Here is a 22,351-nt window from a genome sequence, read left to right as displayed (position 1 = left end):
AGCATGTGGATGTCTGTTTGGTCTGCGTGCTATAATATCAAAATTTCATGCATTACTCATACGCAATATGCTCATGTAAAACATTAGCATTGTAGCAGAAACACATTCACATCTGCAGCTATTTAAGTCTTTATAGGGTGGAGAGTGACCGTGAGCTCCTTGCAACCTGTCTTGCAGTACAAAAACCCAATAATGATCAGATGACTATGGAGCAACTAATAGCTGCTTCAGAGCTAGTGGCCTCAATTCAGCACAGAGTATTAACATGGAAACATAACAACTAAGAGCCATATCTACTGTTTTGTGATGATATATACCTGGATATCCTGTTAATCAGTATTACAAATGTGATAGGCTAAAACGCACTTCCAATATGGCGGACGGGTCAACCGCCACGATTGTAATGGAGTATTCCATTCACTAAATTATAAATAAGAGCCTCTGTCACAAGGGCCATATGGATAGTGACCATGGTGGAAGCAGAATTTGGCGAATGGCTCTTATATGATTTTCTTAACAGGTTTGACATAGATCAGACATTTGTGAGAGTGGTTGATGACATCTCGTCTCTTCATCTCCCGACCACCCTTGCACCAGCTAATGGTCAATGATAAACTGAGGAGGAATCTGAGTTTCAGATTCCATTATTTACCAGAGCATTGAGAGCTTCATTTCATAGTCATGATGGCAGAACGGACCTTAGATACCAAAAGAAAGAATAGCTGAATTGTACTGAGCGAAAATGAGATGCAGGGACACATTAACATCAGTGCCCCAGAGCAATAGCAGTAAACGATTTTGGGACCTTGTGTCATAGGGATAGTCAGGCAGACATAGTTTGCCTTGAGCTGGGTGTATGACATGGGAGAAGCATCTCAGTCGGCTGGACTCATCAGGGAATGCCTCAGTTGGTTTCCCAGATGATTTGTTGTTTACCAAAAATTACAAAGAGTCAATCATGCTTATCACCCTTGGAGAGGTGAGAGTGGCAATTGTTGACCAAAAAGACCCAAGAAGTCCATTGGACCATATAAGTTGCTATTGGTCTCTTTCAAGCAAATATAATCATCTGGCCTCACTGCCTTTATACATTTTAATGCCATTTTACATTCTAGTTTTGTTTTGGACTCCGGGATAACTGCCATAACTATACCCACTTACAAAAAGGGCTCCCATTCAAATTCTTGCCCGATCTCCTTGCTTGCCTGAGCTGAAAAAATCTATGGTAAGGTAGAATTAAATAAAGTACAGGACTGGGTAGACAGTGTGAACATTCTGTAAAACGCATAGGCAAGGTTTAGTAAAGGCGCAAGAACAGTTGAAAAGGCCTTTATATTTTATTTCAAGACCAAAGGCTCATATTATGCTGTCTTTTCTTGCTTTATTAATAGCAGCCAAGTAAAAATTAAACTACATTAGCCAGAAATCCTGGCTAAAGAAACTACAAACAATGACATCACAATAGAAGCACCAATAGCACGTTAAGTAACCCAATAATTATCTTGACTGAGAGCAACAATTCCTTTTTTCTTGCTGCTGTCAGTCAAGATAAGTATGGTTTTCATGTTTTCTCATATCATATTAGAAGTGTTTCATGATATTGCTTTTAATGTGGTTATTTTGATTCAATATTTCAAATATTGTTGTTGCTTCTCAATCAATCAGGCATTTGTTGAGCGTGACTACTCACCCGTAAGGGTCTCAAGGCAGTGGGCGTGGGGGTGGGGGGTTGCAGGTTCCAGTCCATCAAGGAGGGGGTCTGTCGAAGAGCCAGGTTTTGAGGTTTCTTGCGAAGATGGGGAGCGATGTTGTCTATCTGAGGTGGAGTGGAAGGGCGTTCCAGGCTCTGGTCGCGAGGAAGTAGAAGAAGCGGCCTCCCGATCTGGTCTTTCTGGTGTGGGTGACCACGGGATAAGAGAGTTGGGCTGATCTTAGGGTCCTTTGGGGTGCGTGGAATTTGAGTCAGCTGTTCAGGTATTCTGGTCCGGTGTCGTGGAGGGCCTTGTTTGCGTGGGTGAGCATCTTGAAGGTGACTCTAGCCTCGATGGGGAGCCAGTGGGGTGTGCGCAGGTGCTGGGAGATGTAGTAGTGTCTTGGCAGGTTGAGGACCAGTCTTGCTGCGGCGTTCTGGATGTTCTGTAGCTTGTCTTGCATGTGCGCTCGCTGACAATGCAATGTTTTTCCTCCAGCGTGTTTGCCATTCTGGTTGCTGCCCTCAGTGCTCCAACTTGCCTTCCTCAGATGTGCATCACCTTGCGGCCTCCCGCAGCGCTCTCAAGCTCATTAAAAGACTTTTCCTTCACTAGTAAGCAGAATCATCCTGTTTGGCTGTACTCCTCCCTTGATCACTCCTTTTTGCCGGGGCACCTCCCATTAATATGCCCCTTCTTGAGCTGCTCCCACTAGGCTCTTTTCCTCAGTTAAGCCTTTACTTCCCATTTGGGGAAATGTAAACATCTTTTTTTATTTGCAATAGCTTTTTGGGGATATTTTATCTGCATTTTTTCTCATTTTTAATAATAATTAATGTTCTCACTATGTCTGAAGCGGAAGACACTCAGGTGTTTAAAGACAATTTAAAATCTTTTCTTAAGTATTCTGTTGAGCAGGATGTAGTAGTCTCTATGCTGGATGTTTCAAAGGTGTCCCTTTCTAAAATTCTCTCCTCCTCCTCTGAAGGTCCAGAAGGGCAAGAAATGTGCAGCCACCTCTGGTGTCCCTAATAAAAATGTTGCTCTGAACACTGGTTCTCCTGCCCGAGAGGTTTCTTTTTCTGGGATTCCTTGCTCTCCCCTTCAAGTTACGCATCTTAAAGACACTGAGGATGATGACGGTTTGTATGACTCTAACAATTTTGATGGATTTCCAGATCCAACAAATTATGGGCCTACAAATTATGGGCCTCTGTAGAAAAGGTGAAACATTTCTCCTAATGATGGTGGTGTTTCTCACCCGGTCCCATTTTGGGGAACCCATGTTTGACCCCTCCCTTATTCACCACCCCAACTCTACAGAGTGTTTCACATCAGAGAATTAGGCCTATTATGTGTCCTTTTACCTTCACCATGCTCTTGATAAGTCTGCACATAATAAGTTGAAATCTAAATGTCCCAGTCCTTTCCTTCCCAACAACATTACTTCTACTCCCATTATTGATCCCAGTATGTTAATGGTTTTTACAAACTATGGGAAAGAGCCAAAGAAAGGAGTTGACAGAGCCTGGTCCAATTGTTAAGATCGGATATTGGATTTGGTTGGTCCTCTGACCAGAATTTGGCATTTAGGCAAAGATGGAAGGAATGCATGTGGATCCAGACACCTTATCAAACTGGATCCAATGGGCTAAATGCATTTTGGGCAATGCCAACTCACATATCTCACAGGAAAGTAGGAAAAGCCTACTTCTTAAAATAGAGCCTAAACGTAGTAGTCTGGCTACTAAATAAAAAGGTCCTTTGGCTAATGGCTTTTTATTTGGGGATTATTTTATTATAGAACTTGAAAAGTATGTCTACACCTTTGCCACAATGGATAAGGTCCAGCTTTCTTGCAAGAAAATATTTTCTTCTCAGGTTTTTGCCATGGCCAGCAAGGGTCTATGCCTCAATAGTGGCTTCTTCAACCAGCAGTCCCAGGTCGACGTCTACAGTGGCTACAAACCCCAGTTCTATCCCAGTTGATCCAGAGGTTTCCATTCCAGGGTAACCCGGAACAAAGGAGAACAATTCTTAGGTAAGACTTTATCATTCTCGCCTACCTCCAGTAGGAGGCAGATTAGCTCTTTGCCGAAATGCCTGGATTTCTCTCACCACAGATCTCTGGGTAATTCAAACTGCTCTTCCTCATCCTCTTTTCTTTTCACAAGACCAATCACTTTTAATTCAGGACAAAATCCATTCTCTTCTGGCTAAACAAGCAATTGAACAAGCAGAACTCGATCCCTCAGGTTTTCTCAGCACCACCGTTTTGGTGCAGAAGAAAAACTAAAATATTTACCTAGTGTTATAAAAGTCTTCAACAATTTCATTGTGTACCGCCATTTCAAGATATAAACCATTCTCCATCTCAGAGATATCTTACTTCAGGACGATTGGTTAGTCATATTGGATCTTTAAGAAGTTTATCTGTCTGTTCCGGTGCATCCTTCTCACAGAAAATAACTACAGTCAGTTCCAATAGGGAATTTTCTTCTTCCGCTTCAAAGCCCTCCCTTTTATTATCCTATTAAGTGACAGCAGCAATGACAACATGCCACCATGATTTCCAGTTTTACATAGTATTAGGATATCTGTTTTTTACTTGACATGATCAATATGATATACCACATCCATACCCCACCAGATGCACTCGGCCACCAGCAGGCACACCAGGTGAGTACCACTGTATGGGTAAATTGTATGAATTCTAATGAAATATCCTCCTGCCACATACCATCTGAAATTGTATAGGATATGTTATCCTGTTAAGATGGGTTCACCAACGTCACATCGAACAACCTCACCTGCCAAGTTTAGTTACACATAAATGTTCATTCTTAATTTAACAATTTTTAAATGTGTTACGTTGCTGTACAACATCATCAATGTTGTGCACAGATACAAAAGTAACAGAGCAATATAGGGTAATGTAACATAAAATCCTGGAAAACAAGAAAGACCATTAAAAAAAAGAAGGGGCTTGAATAGAACTGTGGAGAACACGCCTTTGCCCACATTTGCTAAAATCAAGCATATGGTCAAGAGTGCAAAACACCCACTGAAACACCCCTTTTCCATAAATGGAGTATTGCTCAAAAGGGTAAGCTGTTTGAGTACTTGGGCATCAGGATAGACTCAAGTCTACCCTGAAACCACAAAAGGGTAAAAGTGCCTTGCATTCCGTGCTAGCATGCTGGTGCCTTCCCAAGGTGCAAAATAAACTTTAAAGTTATTCCATACGCTCAATCATTCGGGAATACAAAGCAAAAACAGTTGCGCTCCCTGTTTATGGGCAGAAGTCTGGCGGTGCCGTAAAACCAATGGCATTGTTAAAGATGGGGACAGCTTCCAAGAACACTTCTTAGATTGAGCACAGGCACACCACAAGTTGCAGGAAGGGAATAACTTCGTTTACATAAGATATTAGACATAATTGCCTCATGTCCTATCATGATGTGGATTAGACTACTGTTTAATGCTCTTGCTGAAATGCATAAATGAGCTATCCAGGCTCTGACACACATAGAAAATTCAAGGAGGTGTAAATGGTTAGTCCAAGCTCAGAAATGATGCAAGGAATGGGCGCGTAGACCAGCACCCGTAAATAGGAAGTCAGCAAGAGTATTTGCTAAAGCACAGGTGCTGAGAAAAATAGTGGTAGGACTAATTAGCATATAAACTTCAAATAAACATCAGCGGAAGTGACGTCACAATGAGTGATGTAATGGCCCTATAATATTCCTCACATAAAAGGGAAGGGCTTATGTCGCAAAAGCAGCAAATTAGCATAATCACAAACAAATGTGAAAACAATATTTTTTTCATTTTACTTTTTTTTTTTATCACAAGTATGTTTTCCACTTGTCAATGTGCAACTAAACTCGGAAACGGCTTAAAGTAATTAACCTTAGGACCTTAGCAATTGCATTTTTAAACTCATTTAGAGAATAAATAAAATATGCTTGGTGTATTGTAAAACAGTAAAACATGCTGTTACTGCATGTTTGTGGGTTGCTTGTGTTCATTCTTCAGCTTCAAAGCCCAAAAGAGATTCATGGTTGCAGTTTGTTAAGTGATAGAAGGGGTAATGGAGTGGATTTCTCATCTCATTCTCAGATAAGAGTTTAAAATATAACCGCCCCCCTGGCACGAACTCTATTCTCACAAATCCTAAATGAAGGGGCTGTTGCAGCCTGGCACCAAAATAAATGCGGCCTACCTTAGTGAATTAGATAAGTAAAAACGACAATGTTTACAAACGGAGGCAGTCTTGAACTTGTAGAGACACGCTGTCTAGGCGTTTTGCAAGCTATGGGAGACTGCAAGCATTGGAGCTTGCTGCAGGCAATGTTTGTTTTAATATCAGGGAACTCAACAGTACAAACCAGACCCAAAACAGCTTTTAAAAAAACGTCCCACGCACTTACCTGTCAGACCAGCTTGTCGGGCACTGCCCCATAGGCCAGTCCTACCCTGAGGGTTAACTAACACCGGGGCAGGAAGCCAGTTCAACTGCTCACAGTATTTGCAAATGCAAGCAAGTACAGTGCTGGGGCACAAGGTGCCACCTCTCTTGCTCTCTCAGACTCTGAATAATGGTAATAGAGTCTCCTTTCCACCAATAGGGGAACTCCAGACACCCGAGTCCACCCCCGACTTGTGCCCTGGAATCTGTGTGTGGTTATTGGTGTAGCAAGTTAGAACTGCTACTCCATAACCCAAGGGATAGGTTCTTTATCATGGGATACAGATCTATCAAGTATATATTTATAGGCTTTGACATATATTTGGATGAAATGATGCCAGAGCTATTGGGACTAGCTTGTCCTGTGTTAAATTTAGGCTTGGCATACTCCCCAGAGCACCTATACTGGAAATGGGCCTTTCAGGGGAGCGCTAATGGGTTTGTTACTGGGAGTGAGGGGGAGGGGTAAAAAATATGACCCAATTTGTGCTCTTCTGTACTTTATAATAAGGCGCTAGTGCAGAAATTCGTGATACACTCGTGTAAGAATTTTGTTATAGAGAACTGCACAGAAGCCACGGCATTAAGTTACAGGGCAGATGCAGCGTTCCTTTTCTCGCCTTGTCACTGTATACATAAGGGTGCATTGGCTGATAAGGGTGTGCCTTTTTGAAACTCTCCAGGAGGTGAGGCGATCTTACTTTGTTTTGAATTTTAATTGTTTATTTATTTTCTTTATATATGTGAAGTGTTTTTACTCTTTTTATATGTTTTTATATACTGTACGGCTTTAAACCAAAATAATATAGGTTTAATATTTTTTTAAAAAACTAGAAAGATGCAGATGGGTCTTTGTCTTTATTTAGCTATGAAAATCACTAAAATGTAAAACGTACATATCAGTAAAGCTCATAATGCAAATCGGTACTAGCGGATGAGGTACATTAAAAAAACATGTGAGCTGGGGTGTAGTGTGCAATTAGGGCGGGTTGAGTGAGAACAGGGCGTGGTCAAAGGTGTGTGTTAAAAATGGGATTTCTGGTTGACTAGGGCTTGCGCCTAAGCCAGGCAGAAACCACCGATCTAGTCAGGGCATGGGAGTTACACGCTGAAGATAACCCCTGCTCACCCCCTTGGTAGCTTGGCACGAGCAGTCAGGCTTTTCCCAGAGGCAATGTGTAAAGTGTTTGCGCAACACACACACAGCAGAAACACACTAGGCATGCCACAAAAGAAACTCCACACAAGGTTATATATAAAAATAGCCTTTGTATTATCATAAACACATTAAAATAGTAATCACACAATATACACTGGGCCAACTGGCACTAGGCAATATTTACAGGGGATTATATACACATGGCAGGGCCAATTGGACCACTGTCAGAACCATCACAAGCACAAATAATACATTTAGAACACAATCAGTAATGACTGGCGAACACTGTACTCAGCATTATATCCTGCAACATGAATCATATTATGCAATCAGTATCATATCAGGCGTAAAATACATTATGCGCCAACATCATAAGCCTAAACATATTAGACCATAACCTCCTAATCATAAATCACACTAGAGGCATAAATCACAGTATGCAAATAACCTCATAACATAAACCACATCAGAGGCATAAATCAGGGTGCATAAATCACATTTCCTGCGCACCACATAAATCACATTAGGGCCTGGCGCCCTATCAACCTAACACAGCCCTCCTGTCCAACTGGCCTTCTCAGAGGGCTCAAATGCCCTATGTCCCAAATGTCAGGGCTGGCTGCCAATGCAGCAGAATCCCAAAGTGCGCAATTGCGCAAGCCTAAACGTTGCAGCTTCCACCAATTGCTGTGCAGCTGTGATGAACTGTAGGCATGGGCACTCACTGTGCCCTCTGGGACTCGCTAAAAAAAAGGTGCAAAACGTTGCAGCTGCCCGCGCTGGTGTGCCGCAGCTGTGAATGAGCAAAGGAACTGGCACCACTGTGCCTCTCCTGTCCCACTGGGACTAACTAAACAACTATGCCAATAGTTGCAGCTGCCCGTGCTGGTGTAGCACAGCTGTGAAAAAAATAAAGGGGCCCTGGCACGACTGTGCCCTCGGGCCCCCACTGGGGCTCTCCAAGTCAAATGGGCCCCCAACGTTGGAGCGGCCCGCTCTCTTGCAGGTCCACTCAGCACTAAACGATGTCACTGTGCCTCGATAGGCACAAACAATGGATAAGCCCCACTCACCGAGGTTGTGGGGAAACTCCTCCGCTGGTGCTCCTCTTCTTCGTGGAAACGTTTGCTCTTCACCTTGGCTGAAGGCGGGCCGTTACACGTAGGGAGAGCCCCCACTCCTTGGAGTCTCTCTCTTCCTTGGTGGGGCACGCGGGGATTCCCTCAGCTCACGGGAGCCCCGCCTGGCATTTCCAGACTTCTGCCTTCTGGCCGCAGCTCCGCCCAGAGTCAGGCAGCTTGCCTGTCTTCTGGGCCGGCTGCACTGCCTTCCCCGGGTTGCGGCAGTGATTCTCAGTGGACAAACGCGGGGTGGGCTCCCGCTAAAGCAAACAATATCGGGTGGGCACCCGCAGTTAAAAGAAAATCCAAAAGCGGGGTGGGAACCCACTATAAAATAAAGATAATTGCAGGATAAAAGCGGGGTGGGCTCCCGCCACATCGGCAATGCGGGGGAATCCCTACGCCGGGGATTCTCTCCTCCACGGGCAGCTCAGCGCTGCAAAGCCCACGCACTCCTCTTCTTTTGGGCAGATTAAAAGATAGCGCTCCCTAGGCGCTAGGAGTCCTTGAGGTCCTGGACAATTAAAGGAAAGCACTCACAGGGCACTAGAGTCTTCCAGAGTCCATGGGGCATAGCTGGGCCCAGGGAGGCCAGCACACAGGGCCCTCCAGCAGGGAAGCAAGCCCCCGTGGCGGCTCCTCCTGTGCCTCAGCAGCAGCAAGCCCCAGCAACTCAGGAACAGCACAACATTCATGGCGTCACAGCCCCTATATTTATACTACTTCTTCCTTTGTCTGCAGTACAGGGTTTGGGGGAACCAGCAGAAACTGGTTCAGGGGGGAATTGGAGCACTCTGTTTACCAGACTCCTCTTCCCTTTTGTCAGGTGGGGGCTTGGTGATTAGACACACCACAGGGGGCGGAGCCAGCATTGTACAGGCTAGGCACAGACCTATTCAGGGTCAGGGGATTACTCCTCCCACGACTCCCAATGCAGATGTCCCATTCAGCCTGGTGCTGACTCACCCTGCCCCTCCTGGAGCCACACACACCTCCCAGCCCCTGTCACTCACAAGCCAGACATGCAATTCACATCAGGCAGGCAGACACATAGCACACAGAAATGCCAACTTCTAAATGTGGCATTTCTAAAATTGTTATAATAAATCTGCGCACACCATTGTGCAGCATTTCTTATGACAATTCCAAATATACTAAACTTGCCCATGCTGCTCTTCCCATATCAGGAATTACCACTGAAACACTTATCAGGGAATCCCCAATGCATTCCTATGGGAGGGCAGCCCCACAGTAGTGAGAAACCAAAATGGCTGTTTGTCACTACCAGGACATGTCACACACTTAAGGTACATGTCCTATCTTTTACCTACAATGCACCTTGCCCATAGGGCTAGCTAGGGCCTACCTTAGAGGTGAATGACATGCAGAAAAAGGGGGGTCACGGACATGGCACACACTTTAGGTGCCACGTCACAGCAGCAGTAACACTGCGTGCACAGGCCCTGCAATGGCAGAGGCCTGAGATGGGTTTGCAAGGCTACTTTGGTGGGGGGGCGCAATTAGCGCTGCAAGCCCACCAGTAGCATTTAATTTACCAGCCCTGGGTATATGAGATACCACTTTACAAGGGACTGACAGGTAAATTAAATATGCCAAACAGGTGTAGACCAATCTTATCAAATGTAACACAGAGAGCACACACACTTTCCATTGGACAGCAGTGCTAAAGTGCCCAGAGGCCTAGAACACCAACACCATGTCGAAGAAAAGGCAAGGAGAAAAGCAAAAAGTTTAGGGATGACCCTGCAAAAAGGGCCAAGTCCAACAGTGTGGCTAAAAGAAAAAGAAAATATTCAGTGACTTTTTAAAGTCTTTCCCCTCCAGGTAACTACAATGAAAATGAAATGCAAGATATGTTAATCAGTGGGAAATGCACTTATGAAACCCCATTAGTTAATGCATTGCACTAGAGAGCCACAGAATGGATCCTGGTTAGTTCAGTGGACAATAGTGATGTGTGCTGCAACGTCCTAGTCTGATCTGTGACAAAAAGCATTGTGAACATGTAAGTAATTATTTTTAACTTGCATTACATGCAGTATAAGATAAGCTGCTACAAAATTATCAAAAAGGTTAACGATAAACAAGTGCTTCCAAAATGTAGATTTTTGTAAAACCCAGACTGTATGTAGTGCAAAGTTTTTTTAAAACTGTCCTTTAAAACCCTTAGCTGGTGGCTCCCGTACAATACCTCTCAAAACGAATAAATCTGTGTCATCGGGGAGGCTTCAGGTGATTTAATAAATTAAAGCCAGTACTGGCTACCAAACACCCTTTACATTTGCAGATTAACCAGTTGGTACATTTACATTTCTGTAGAAGAAGAAGAAGACGAAGAAGGCTTGCTTAGCTGTCTGTCCCTTGTAGTGAGTAGAGATAAAGGGTCAGATGAGTAGGATGCCTTTTATTAGATATTTAGTAGGTATAAAAAGCGGACCCATCAGCTTGCATCCATGCAGACCAGCTTCAACTGTAAACTGCTGACTCCAGAATCTCTGAGCTCGAATCATGTATGCCACCAAACCAAGGCATGCTCACATATTAACATTCTACACAGAAAGATGCAATAGAGGATAACAAATCTCCCCTCCTACAAAATGAAGAACACTAATAACTTATAAACACAGCACATGCTGTATGAATGCAATGACCACTCAATTAACTCTCTCAAAAATAGGTAATAAATAAAACATAACCTAAGAGAAAAGCAGATATACGAGGTACATCATCCTTCTCCTATAAAGAAGGAAAACAAAATCAAGAACAAAAAAAAAAATTAAACATCAAATTTCAGTAAATAACTTGCTTTCTTAGACACCCTACCACATCTAGTAGTAATAACGACATTCCCCACAACTACAGCCCCGTTCTCATTATGAGAGTTTACTGGAGGTATCTCCTCTGGATTTACCCCATGACCTGTATCCACGTCAGAAAACACATTTCGTTTTGTACTTTTCTGAGCATAATGTAGAGCATTATCCTGTCTTGTAAGCTCACACTCCTGCACACCTCCTACTAGAAATAAAGTATCCTCTGGAATACCTAACTTCCTATAACAATATTTTTGGGGAAAATCCTGAAGAAGAAGCAAATTTTTTTGGACCACCAACGCCCATCCATCAACTGTACAGATGTACGAGCAACTTTACTCACCTTAAATGGGCTATTGTAATGGAAATCCACTTAAGATTTTTTAGGCCTCATGTTATGTAGCATAACCCAACTGCCAACATCAATTCTGACATTACTTAGTCAATGCATTTGATCATGGTACTGCTTCATCTTGTTCTGTGCATTTTCTACTTTCAACCTGAGCTTAATACAAGCTATCTGCTCTGATACATTTCTCGAGGGTACTTTTCCATCCAACCACGTAGGCAACAAACCTGTGCCGCCATTCCTACCCCTTAGCAAAGAAAAAGGGGAAACTCCGGTAACAGAGTGAGGTGTATTGTTATAAGCCTGTATCTTATTTCTTAAAAACTCCTCATCATTCACACCACAAGTGACAGCTGTTTGAATCCCCTCTTTCAACAACCTATTTGCCCTCTCAACTGCTCCATTGGCCCTGGGACTGTAAAGTGCTACAGTATGATGTTTAATACCTTTGTTTTTAAGAAAAGACTAAAATCATTTCAGACATTAATTGTACACCATTATCCATAACTAATTCTAAAGGTTGCCCTCTAACTCAAAATTGTTGCATAGAAACTTAATAGCTACTTGAGTGCTGATCTCATGTACAAATTCATAATTATCCCATTTGTAAAAATAATCATTCAGCATCACCATATATCTAGACCCTTCTGCCAACTGACAAATGGGTCCAGAAAAGTTCAATTCTATCTCACTCTATGGGCATGCCAGAAAAGGAGTAGGTACCAAAGGAGACTTCCATGTTTTCCAGTGTTTGTTGGAAAATAAGCATTCCTCGCACTTATCAACCAACACCTCCACCTGCTTGTCCATTAAGGGCCACCAAAAATTACACCTTAAAATGTTCTTATTGGATGTAGTACCCAAATGTCCAGAATGTGGCAATCCAATAATCTTACTCTTTAAACCATCTGGAGAAAAATTCATTTACCAGCTCTTTATAAAATAAAAATAATATAAAATAAAATATAAAGTAAGCTAATATGCTGTTTGTCCAAAACTCCCCTTGTAAACGCTTTAGCGGTGGCCATCCTTTGCTGACATAATCAATCACTTTCAACAAATTTACTTCTTCTGCAAATGCCTTGTTCCGCTCCTCTTCACTGATGGTTCCCTGACATACCTCTGCTACATCAACTCCAGCTACTACACCCTCAAAACCCAAACTAACAGACTAATCTGGTTCTCCTTCCAGAGGTAACCTTGACAAACAATCTGCATGGGCATTAGTTCCTCCTGGTATTTATCTTATATAATAAGTTGCGTTCTTGTATCATTGACAGAATACGAATAAGTCTGGAAAAGCTGCAGACCATCGCTTGTCATCAAGCAGAGACATCAGAGGCTTATGATCACTACACAAGACAAATGTTGTCTCCCAAACATATGTTTTAAACTTTTCAATGGTCCATGCACATGCTAATTCTTTTCTCTCTATAGTAATGTACCTCTTTTTGACTTCGGAGACTATCCTTGAGGCAAAAGCTATAGTATGTTCCTCAGTACCAACCTTTTGGCAAGTAACAGCACCTAATCCTACGGCACTACCACCAGCCAATATGACACATGTAGCACCGCTTACACAGGTCTTCAATGCTGACACATTAGCAAGCACTCTTTTGATTTACTTGTTTATGCTCACTCTCCCAAACAAATGTTTCTTTCTTCCACATTAGATTTTTTAAAGGCTCCATGAGAGTTGCATATCCACTCACAGATCTAGCGTAATAATCACTTAAACTAATGAATGACTCCAGCTCATACTTATTCTGTGGGCATGATATATTCCTCAAGGCTTTGATTAAATCATCCTTGGGTTTCACATCTTCTAATGTTATACAGTGACCCAAATAATCAACAGAATTTGTTAAAAATGTGCACTTATCACGTGATACCGTCATCCTATAATCACAAAAAATGGACAAAACTTTATCGAAAATACAATTGTGCTGTTCAATTGTGTTAGCAAAAATCAAAATATTGTCCTGGAAGACTTGTACCCTGGGAACATCCTTAAATAAACAATACATCAGCTTCTGGAAGACACTAGCACAGGATTCTAGCCAAATGGTAAACGCAAGTACTTAAATGCTCAAAACGGAGTAATAAATGTGGCTAAAATGTGATATTCTTTCTTCAAAAGCACTTAATGGTACGCAGCTTTAAGGTCTATAGTGCTGAAATACTTATCCCCCGTCCCCCCCCCCCAAGGTTGTCAACACCTCATGACTTTCGGGTAGCGGATGGCAATCCACAACAATGTTTTTGTTTAATGAACGTAAATCTGAACGTAGACGAATATTAGCATTTTTTTTCGCTATCACCACTGCACTTACCCACTCAGCTGCATTTATAGGCTGTAAAATCCTGACCACACACAGTTGATCCAGATGTTTCCTCAACTCTTCTCTGATACACTTCACGTACTTTGTGCGCTACAGGTGTCACATTCTACTTTAAAACAATATTATGCTTGAACCCCTTCACAACACCAATCTTGTCTTCAAAAACCTGTGGGTATTGTTTTAGAACAACACCCACATCACAATCATTGTCACACATTCCATCAACCAACATAATAGGAACACGCGTACCAAGCCTTAATACATCCTCAATTTCTCTTGATCGATCCCTCCCAAGATATCTTTGTCTTTCACTGCAACATAAACTTTTGTATGAATCATTCTACACTGAAAATCCAAATTTTCTTCACTAAAACCTCAAGTCTTAATTTCAGTGTCACCATAGGCTACAGCTCTAATATCAGGTACACAGAATTTCACATTCTTCCATAAAGCCTTAAATGTTCCTTCTGACAACATTGTCACCGGTGAACCAGAATCCACCATAATATTCACATTGACACCTCCAATTCGCACATCACAGTACGGTCCATTCTTACTAGCCACATCTCCTGCATCCAAATTCATATCCACCGTCAAAATAGTAGTGGTGGAAATATTTGCAATATCCCAACACTCAAAATTGCTAGATTCCTGTTGCTCCAACTCAGAAACACAACGTGCCTTCACACCTGTGCGCTTACTTTTACACACTTTCATGAAGTGCCTGACCTTAGTCAACGTACTGCACTTCTTTTCTTAAGCAGGACACTTTATCTTGTTACCTAAATGATAACGTGAGCCACACCCGTAACACGCACCATCATGTAACAAAACATTATTAGCTTTAGCAGTATTCTGTTTTTAGACCAAACTATCATTCACATTGTCTGAATTGTCAGGTTGGCCAGCAGTTTCTAAAATGTTAACAAATTTTATAGAGCGGTCTATGCCCTTAGCTATTTTTACCTTTTGATCAAGAGAGGGTTTAGTACAGCACAATTAATTCTCCTGTGCTTTCTTTATACAGAAATTCAAAACAATTTGGTCCCTAATGTGCTGATCCACTGCATTCGCAAACTTGCATGTACTAGCCAGGATTATCAAGGCCGCAACATATTGATCTAAAGATTCTACTGAGTCTTGCTTGTGGGAATACAAATTCAAATATTCTAGAACAATACTGGGTTCCTTAGAAAAATGTCTAGATAATCTTTTATCCACTTCCACAAACACATTCCAATCTCTAGCATCCCATGAATCCTCACTCGATGGTTGCACTTCTGGAAGCTGGTCAAAACCTCTTTGCCATTCATTTCCCAAACAATTAAACAACAGGGCCAACTTTATGACCGGTGAATACCCACAAGCATCTATAGCTGTCAAATACATTTGGAAATACCTTTTACACTCTAGCACAGGTTTTCCAGGATTCATTAAAAAATGTGGAGGTTGTTGTATATGATCACCACTGGCCATGATGACAATTTAACTTGTGATAAATTAAATCCAGAACCAACTAAATATTTTCCAAAGCAGGAAATAGTAGTAGGGTGGCACACAATTGAATAGTCACACAAACAAAATACGTTAGCCAAATTCCAGGAGCAACACTACAGTAATGGAGTTCAACTTTAGGCAGAACAGCAACCGTTCAGCCAAAATTGTAGCACCCACAAACTTGCCAGCAAATTCACATTAAGATGAAGGTTCCATGCCAGTACTTTGCAAACCATCAAACGCACACAATATAAGGTCATAAACAAGAACGGGCCTCGTAAATATGTGTGCGCGACAGGGCTCCGTAACACTGGCCTGTGAATCCAAAAAGAAAATATGCACCAAAGATGGCCGCCACATTTCACACGCTACATATACAACGGAATGTAGCATGTCACAGACAAACGGGTGCGATGCAGGACTCCAGCTGCACATAAGATTGCTGCCAATATAAGATTTTCCAGCTATCGCAACAAGAATTTTTGATTTTATTAAGGACACGGAGGCGAGGATTATGTTTTCTCAATTTCTTTACTACTCAACAGCAGCCAATAGGAAAAATAAACATTTCACAAAACTACATTTCCCATGAGGCTTTGAACCACGCCTCCTTATTCAACCGATAACATGAGAGGTTAACATATAAGATAATGGCACCATCTTGGCTTCCTCTTTCTTTGCAAACTAGTCTTTAAATGTCAGAAAAAAGTGCAAACAGCCCTGGCTCTCAACGGAGAACAACAACCAAAATCCAACTCTCAACGGACAGCACGGCCCACAACTTGGATGCAACAACTATTCTCCAGCGATGAGGGAAACCATCTCACAGACCATCATAGGTTCAAGGTTGTTTGAAATCAGTTCCTGAAACAGAAACAATTTTGAAAAAAGGGAACCCAAAGGTTAAAAAATGTCAGGGTGGGAACAAATCCATTGCATGGTTATCATCTTGCAACATGACAGTTGACGTTTTACCTCTGCGATACCAAAGGGGATGATGGATGGAGCGTTTGAGCTAATCAAACACTCACCCCAGTCCACTGATCTGGGTTTAATCCATCATCATTCTTTAGCTCACTCCACCACCCCAGGTCAGACATGGCCATATGCAAATCAGTCTGACCCTGTGCCTCATGGGATCAGTCCAGCCCGAACTGCCAAGCTATGTCTTCCCTGGACCGGAAACAAGCATCCTGGGAACAGTTTCGGGTTCATAACCCTCGTCAGCCAGGGACAGGGTCAGACTGATTTGCATATGGCCATGTCTGAACTGGGGTGGTGGAGTGAGCTAAAGAATGATGATGGATTAAACCTAGATCAGTTGATTGGGGGTGAGTGTTTGATTTGCTCTAACGCTCCGTCCATCATCCCCTTTGGTATCGCAACGTTTTTCCTCTCCCAACGGGTGGGATAATTATCGCCTCTGTGTCCTTAATAGAATCAAAAATTCTTGTTGCGATAGCTGGAAAATGTATTCTATGGCAGGACCAGAGGCTTCAGATTATGCTGGTTCAAAGCTGACCAACAACTACAGAAGAAACATGCAAAATAGGTTTATAATAGAACACTTTAAACATTGAAGACCAATCCCCCGCTTTAAGGATATCCTCTAAGCGGGATCCCAGAACATATGCCTTAGAGGCCATAGCTCCTCTAGCGGAGTGTGCACCATACACAGAAATATCAATACCTGCTTCAGACATAACCCATCTGACCCAGCGCGCCAGGGTGGCCGCAGACACCAGTCGAAAGGGCTTCTGAATTGCTAACAGCAGTTGGCCTAAAGGATCAGTCCTATGAGCCAAGCTGCGCTCTTCATAAACCTTTAAACATTGTAAAACACATAATTTGTCATTGTGCGGAAAGGCCGGATACTCAACTGAACGTGACATGGTCTTAGTCCTCCTAGAAATTATGAAAGACACACCCTGCGGATAAAACATCCTACCTGCTAAATCTAAGGCACGTACATCAGAAACTCTTCTACAGGAGATTAAACACAGTAGCATAGTGAGTTTAGCAGACAATTGTTTCAAAGATAAATCCTTATTATGAGGCCATGATTCCAATAAAGACAAAACTTTAGTGACATCCCACAAAGTAGTGTATCTAGGATGAGGTGGACAAGCCACTCTGATACCTTTCAAACATTTACACACGAGGGGATGCATCCCCACCGGCATACCATTGATGTGATTATGTCCAGCTGAGAGAGCTGACCTAAAATTATTAACAGATCTGTATGCAGGACCAGATTCTGCGCATTCAGAAAGAAAATGTAATACCTCCTTTACATCTGATCCCACGGGATCCATCTGTCGTTGAAGGCACCAACCCACCCATCGTTTCCATGAAGCTGAATATCGTTACGGGTGGACGGAGCCCAAGCCTGGTGTATAAAGTCAGCAGCCGCCGACGAAAGGCCCTCAATTCTGTCGGGTCTCCCGAGATCGTCCACACCATGAGGGACAGTTGGTTCTGCAGAACTAGAGGATGAGGCGATCCTACTGGGTCCTGGAGAAGCAACGGAAACACCGGAAGCTGGAAGGGAAGATTCACTGACAATTCCAACAGCGTCGGAAACCATGACTGAGCCTTCCACAAAAGTGTGACTAACACTAAGGAAGCTCTCTGTCGACGGACCTGGGCCGCCACCCTCGCAATTAGGGCAAATGGAGGCAACGCATAATTCCTTTGAGACCCCCAATGGTGTAAGAACGCATCTGTTCCCATCGCCATCGGGTCAGGACTCCAGCTGAAGAAAAGAGGGAGGTGAGCGTTGAGGTGAGAGGCAAAGAGGCAAAGAGGTCTATCCTGCCAAGACCTCGCACAGCTATGATCTCCGAAAAAATCGAGGGATGGAGCCTCCAATCGCTGAAGTCCCTGAGGAACCTGGAGTTCCAATCCGCAACTTGATTCAACTTGCCGGGCAGATACTCTGCCACTACACTGATCTTCTGATCCAGGCAAAAATGCCAAAAGTCCCTCACAATGTTCGCCAAGAGCCGAGATTTGGTCCCTCCCTGGCGGTTGATATAACGCACTGCCGACACATTGTCCATTCTGAGAAGGATGCAACAATTGCTCTTCAGAGGGGAAATCGACCGAATGGCAAAGGAGCCCGCTAACAGCTCCAGACAGTTGATTTGTAACTTTAATTTGTCGGCGGACCATTGTCCGCCGGTGGCAAAGTATCCACATCTTGCACCCCAGCCCCATCGGCTAGCGTCGGTCTCTATGACGACGTCCGGAGAGGCGCCAAAAATGGCCTTGCCATTCCATGCCTCCATGTGATCTAGCCACCATTGGAGCTCCTCTTGAGCCTCCGGTGACAGGGGAATAAGGTGATCGTACGAGTAACGTTTCTGAAGATAATAAATATTGAGTCGTTGCAAGACCCGATAATATAGGGGAGCTGGAAAGATGGCCTGAATGGACAAGGCTAGCAAATCCACAATCCTCGCCAAGACTCTCAACGATATCAGTTGTTTCAACAGGGTGGCATGGATCTCTCTTTTTATTGATTTGATCTTGGTCACGGGTAAGAGTAATTGAGCGCTGACCGAATCTATCTGAAACCCTAGAAAATCCATCTGTTGACTCGGAACGGTCATGGAGTTTTTGAGATTTATCACAAAGCCTAAGTCTTGAAGGAGTGAAGTCGTCCACTTCAAGTGTGCGAGAAGTAGGGTCTGATCTTGTGCCAGAATTAACATGTCGTCGAGATAGATAATTAAGTGAACCCCCATCTCCCGAAGCCGGGTGACTACCGGCTTCAGTGGCTTAGTAAAAACCCAAGGGGCGGACGACAGCCAGAAAGGAAGGGAGAGGTACCTGTACCATTGCCCTTTCCAGGAGAACTGGAGAAATTTCTGATGGGAAGGGCAAATGGGGACTGTGAGGTAGGCATCCTTTAGGTCTAGCTGTACCATCCAATCGCTTTCTAAGAGAAGATCTCTCAACAGATGGATGCCCTCCATCTTGAAGTGTCTGTACACCACAAAGGGGTTGAACTCCCTGAGGTTTAATACCAACCTCTGGCCTCCTCCCTTCTTTTGTACCAGCAAAACGTTGCAGCAAAATCCTCAGGGAATGAAGGGTCCTACGGCAATAGCTTGCTTGGCCAAAAGTTCTTGCAGTTCAGAGTCTATAAAAACTTGTTCATGTATTGAAAAAGGAGCGGTCGAGGTAGAGCCAGTTGGCACGGGAAGTCTGTCAGCTCTATCTGATAACCCGGAACAGTGTGGATGACCCAAGCATCCGTTGTCAGTTGTGTCCAGTTCATCACAAAATGTAACAATCTGCCCCCTAGGGGAAGTGATGGGAAGGGTGGTGGACATACCTGAAGATTGAGCGTCGAAGTTCTTGTAGCCCCTGTAGATGCCTTTGATGAATCGGCCACGGAACCCTCGAGACCTGGAGGAGTAGAAGCCCACCTGTTCTGGCTCCTGGGAATACCCTCTGCGCTGGTGTGCGAAACCTCGCTGGAGACTCGGATTGGTATACCAGCCGGTAGATCGCCCCCTGCCGTGACCGGCCCTGCCAGAGACCGGGTGGAAGACTCTTTTGAGCGATGATTGCGACTTGTCCAAGGATACAAAGGTACTGATGAACTTGGCAATAACCTTGACAAACTTCTCCCCAAAAAGCTGTCCTTCTGCTAGGGGGCCTGGTTCGGCAGCAGCCAACTCCACCAGTTGCGGGTCAATGCGCAAAAGGACGGATTTGCGCCTTTCGGATGAGAGGGCGCAATTAGCGTTTCCCAGGAGACAAATCGCCCTTTGGGTCCAGCCTGCCAAGACCTCCGGATGAATAGCCACACCAGTCTCCTGTGCTTGCAGAGCCAATTCAAGGATTTGTGCCAGGGGCCCAGTAACGTCCAGTAATTTATCCTGGCATGCTCTGAGGGCGCGATCTATGACCTTCTTAGGGTCCTTCTTGTATTTTTGGAAAAAAGTGGTCATGGATGAGTCGATGTCATGAGTAACAGCCACCTTGTGAGCTAAATCGGGTTGGGGGCATTCAGATTTTAGTCGGGCCCTAACTTCTTTGTCAAAGCTCTTGCGCAAGTCTACTCACATATATTCTGCCACTGCTGGGGTGGGAGCCCAATCTGAGGAATGGGAGTGGACAATGTCCAAGGGGTCAAAGGAGAAGGGGCAAGGTTGGACAAGCAGGTAGGAGTGTTTGCGCTTTCTGGCGCGCTTACGGGGGTGGGATTCCTGGAGGAGTCAGTGTCCGTATCCATAGCAGTAGTGGGAGGAATAGAAAAGGTATGAGTGGGAGGGGGGGCAGTCTAGTCCCCTAAGACTTGATCTTTGGAAGTGCGTAATTTGGAGTAGACTTTAACATGGGGCCAGGGAAGTCCGAGTGGCTCAGGTTCGGAAAGGGGTGTGGGGGTCTGAAAGTCAGAAGGGTCAGGAGGATTACCGGCTAGTTGGTCTAAGCGTTGAGAAATAGGCAATAGAGCGGAGGAGAGGACTTTATCTAATTTGGAATCAATTATAGCATCCATAGGTTCTTCATAGTAATATCCATCATCCTCATTCTCATCATACGCAGCCACTTCCTCTTCGTAAACGTCGCAGTCTGACATAGTGCAGAATATATATAATTAATATATATGACTCAAAACTATCTCAAGAGAGAAGCGCAATTTTACAACCCAGAACTCTCAAGAGCACGGGCGTCGGTCGGGAGCAAGCTGGGGCAGTGGGGGCCAAAAGGTACCAAAACGTTTGTCTAATAAACCCTTGCTGATAGGACTAATGGAGTTTCCCAAGCACTGGTATATCAGGGGTTAACAAGCGCTCTGAGCGTTAAAGGGGGAAGGCAAAAATCGCCGAGAATTAATAGGCCGGTACCGGCTTCCCCAACTGCAGCTTTGTATGTCCCTGAAGCCAGCCCGGGATCGGCGTCTGTGCCACTCTCATGAGGGGCTGCACACGTGCACAGGCGCGAGCATGCTCCCGAGACGCATGCAGGTTTCCCGGCCGTGATTCCAGCGTGCGTCTCGCACCCAGAGGGGGGGCCCAATCCCCAGCAGCACGTGAAGCCCGAAGGGCGAGCTCGCAAATGCGAGTGAAAGTCAACAGAAAAAAGCACCAATGGAGGGCATGAAGGTGCAGAAAATAAAATAAAACACCTGCCTAAAACAGCGCAACACACACTGGTACTAAAGGGAAAATAAGCGCGATCGTGCGTGCTGATCACAGCGCGGCGCGAGAGCGCTAAAACACCAAAAAACAAGCAACGAGTGCAAGTATAAATCGAACAATCAGAAATAAAGCATAAATTATGACATTACAATCACATAAGGCCAAATATTACATGAGCACAATAATGAGGCACTTATCTTGACTGCAGAGCAGCAAAGAAAGAGGAATCCAAGATGGTGCCTCATTATCTTATATGTTAACCTCTCATGTTATTGGTTGAATAAGGAGGCATGGTTCAAAGCCTCATGGGAAATGTAGTTTTGTGAAATGTTTACTTTTTTCTTATTGGCTGCTGTTGAGTAGTAAAGAAATTGAGAAAGCATAATCTGAAGCCTCCGATCCTGCTATAGAATCCACGTAGACGCTGACACAAGCCTAAAGTGTCACACATGCCAGGTGCCTGAAGGATGACGTCTGCCCTCTTTGTCCCAGTTGCGCTTTGACCTCCTGAAGGAAATCCTCCAATAAGCATTGAACTGTCATCGGTGCACAGCTACTCCTCCAACTGCCACGAGCACCGAAGAGCCATGAGCTGCATCAATTATTGCTCCCAAGATCGTTGCCAATATGTAATGAGTGGAGACGAAGGCTCAGGTGAGTAGTATGTCTTTTAATAGACATTTGGTAAGCATAAGAAGCGGGAATCCATGCAGACAAGCTCCAACTGTA

The 22,351-nt window shown here is 43.9% G+C and overlaps 1 long non-coding RNA gene across 1 annotated transcript in view; it reads right to left on the bottom strand.

Annotated features, from left to right (window-relative positions):
* LOC146799348 (uncharacterized) overlaps positions 1 to 6,223 on the bottom strand; it is a 60,880-nt gene extending 54,657 nt beyond the window's left edge. The window contains exon 1 of the long non-coding RNA XR_014969260.1: positions 6,125 to 6,223. This is a non-coding gene — a long non-coding RNA (uncharacterized LOC146799348). The remainder of the gene's footprint in view (positions 1 to 6,124) is intronic.
* Positions 6,224 to 22,351: the final 16,128 nt, after the last annotated feature.

Source organism: Triturus cristatus, chromosome 9, assembly GCF_964204655.1.
Source record: "Triturus cristatus chromosome 9, aTriCri1.1, whole genome shotgun sequence".
Taxonomy (NCBI): Eukaryota; Metazoa; Chordata; class Amphibia; order Caudata; family Salamandridae; genus Triturus; species Triturus cristatus.
This window is presented reverse-complemented; position numbering and strand designations above follow the sequence as displayed.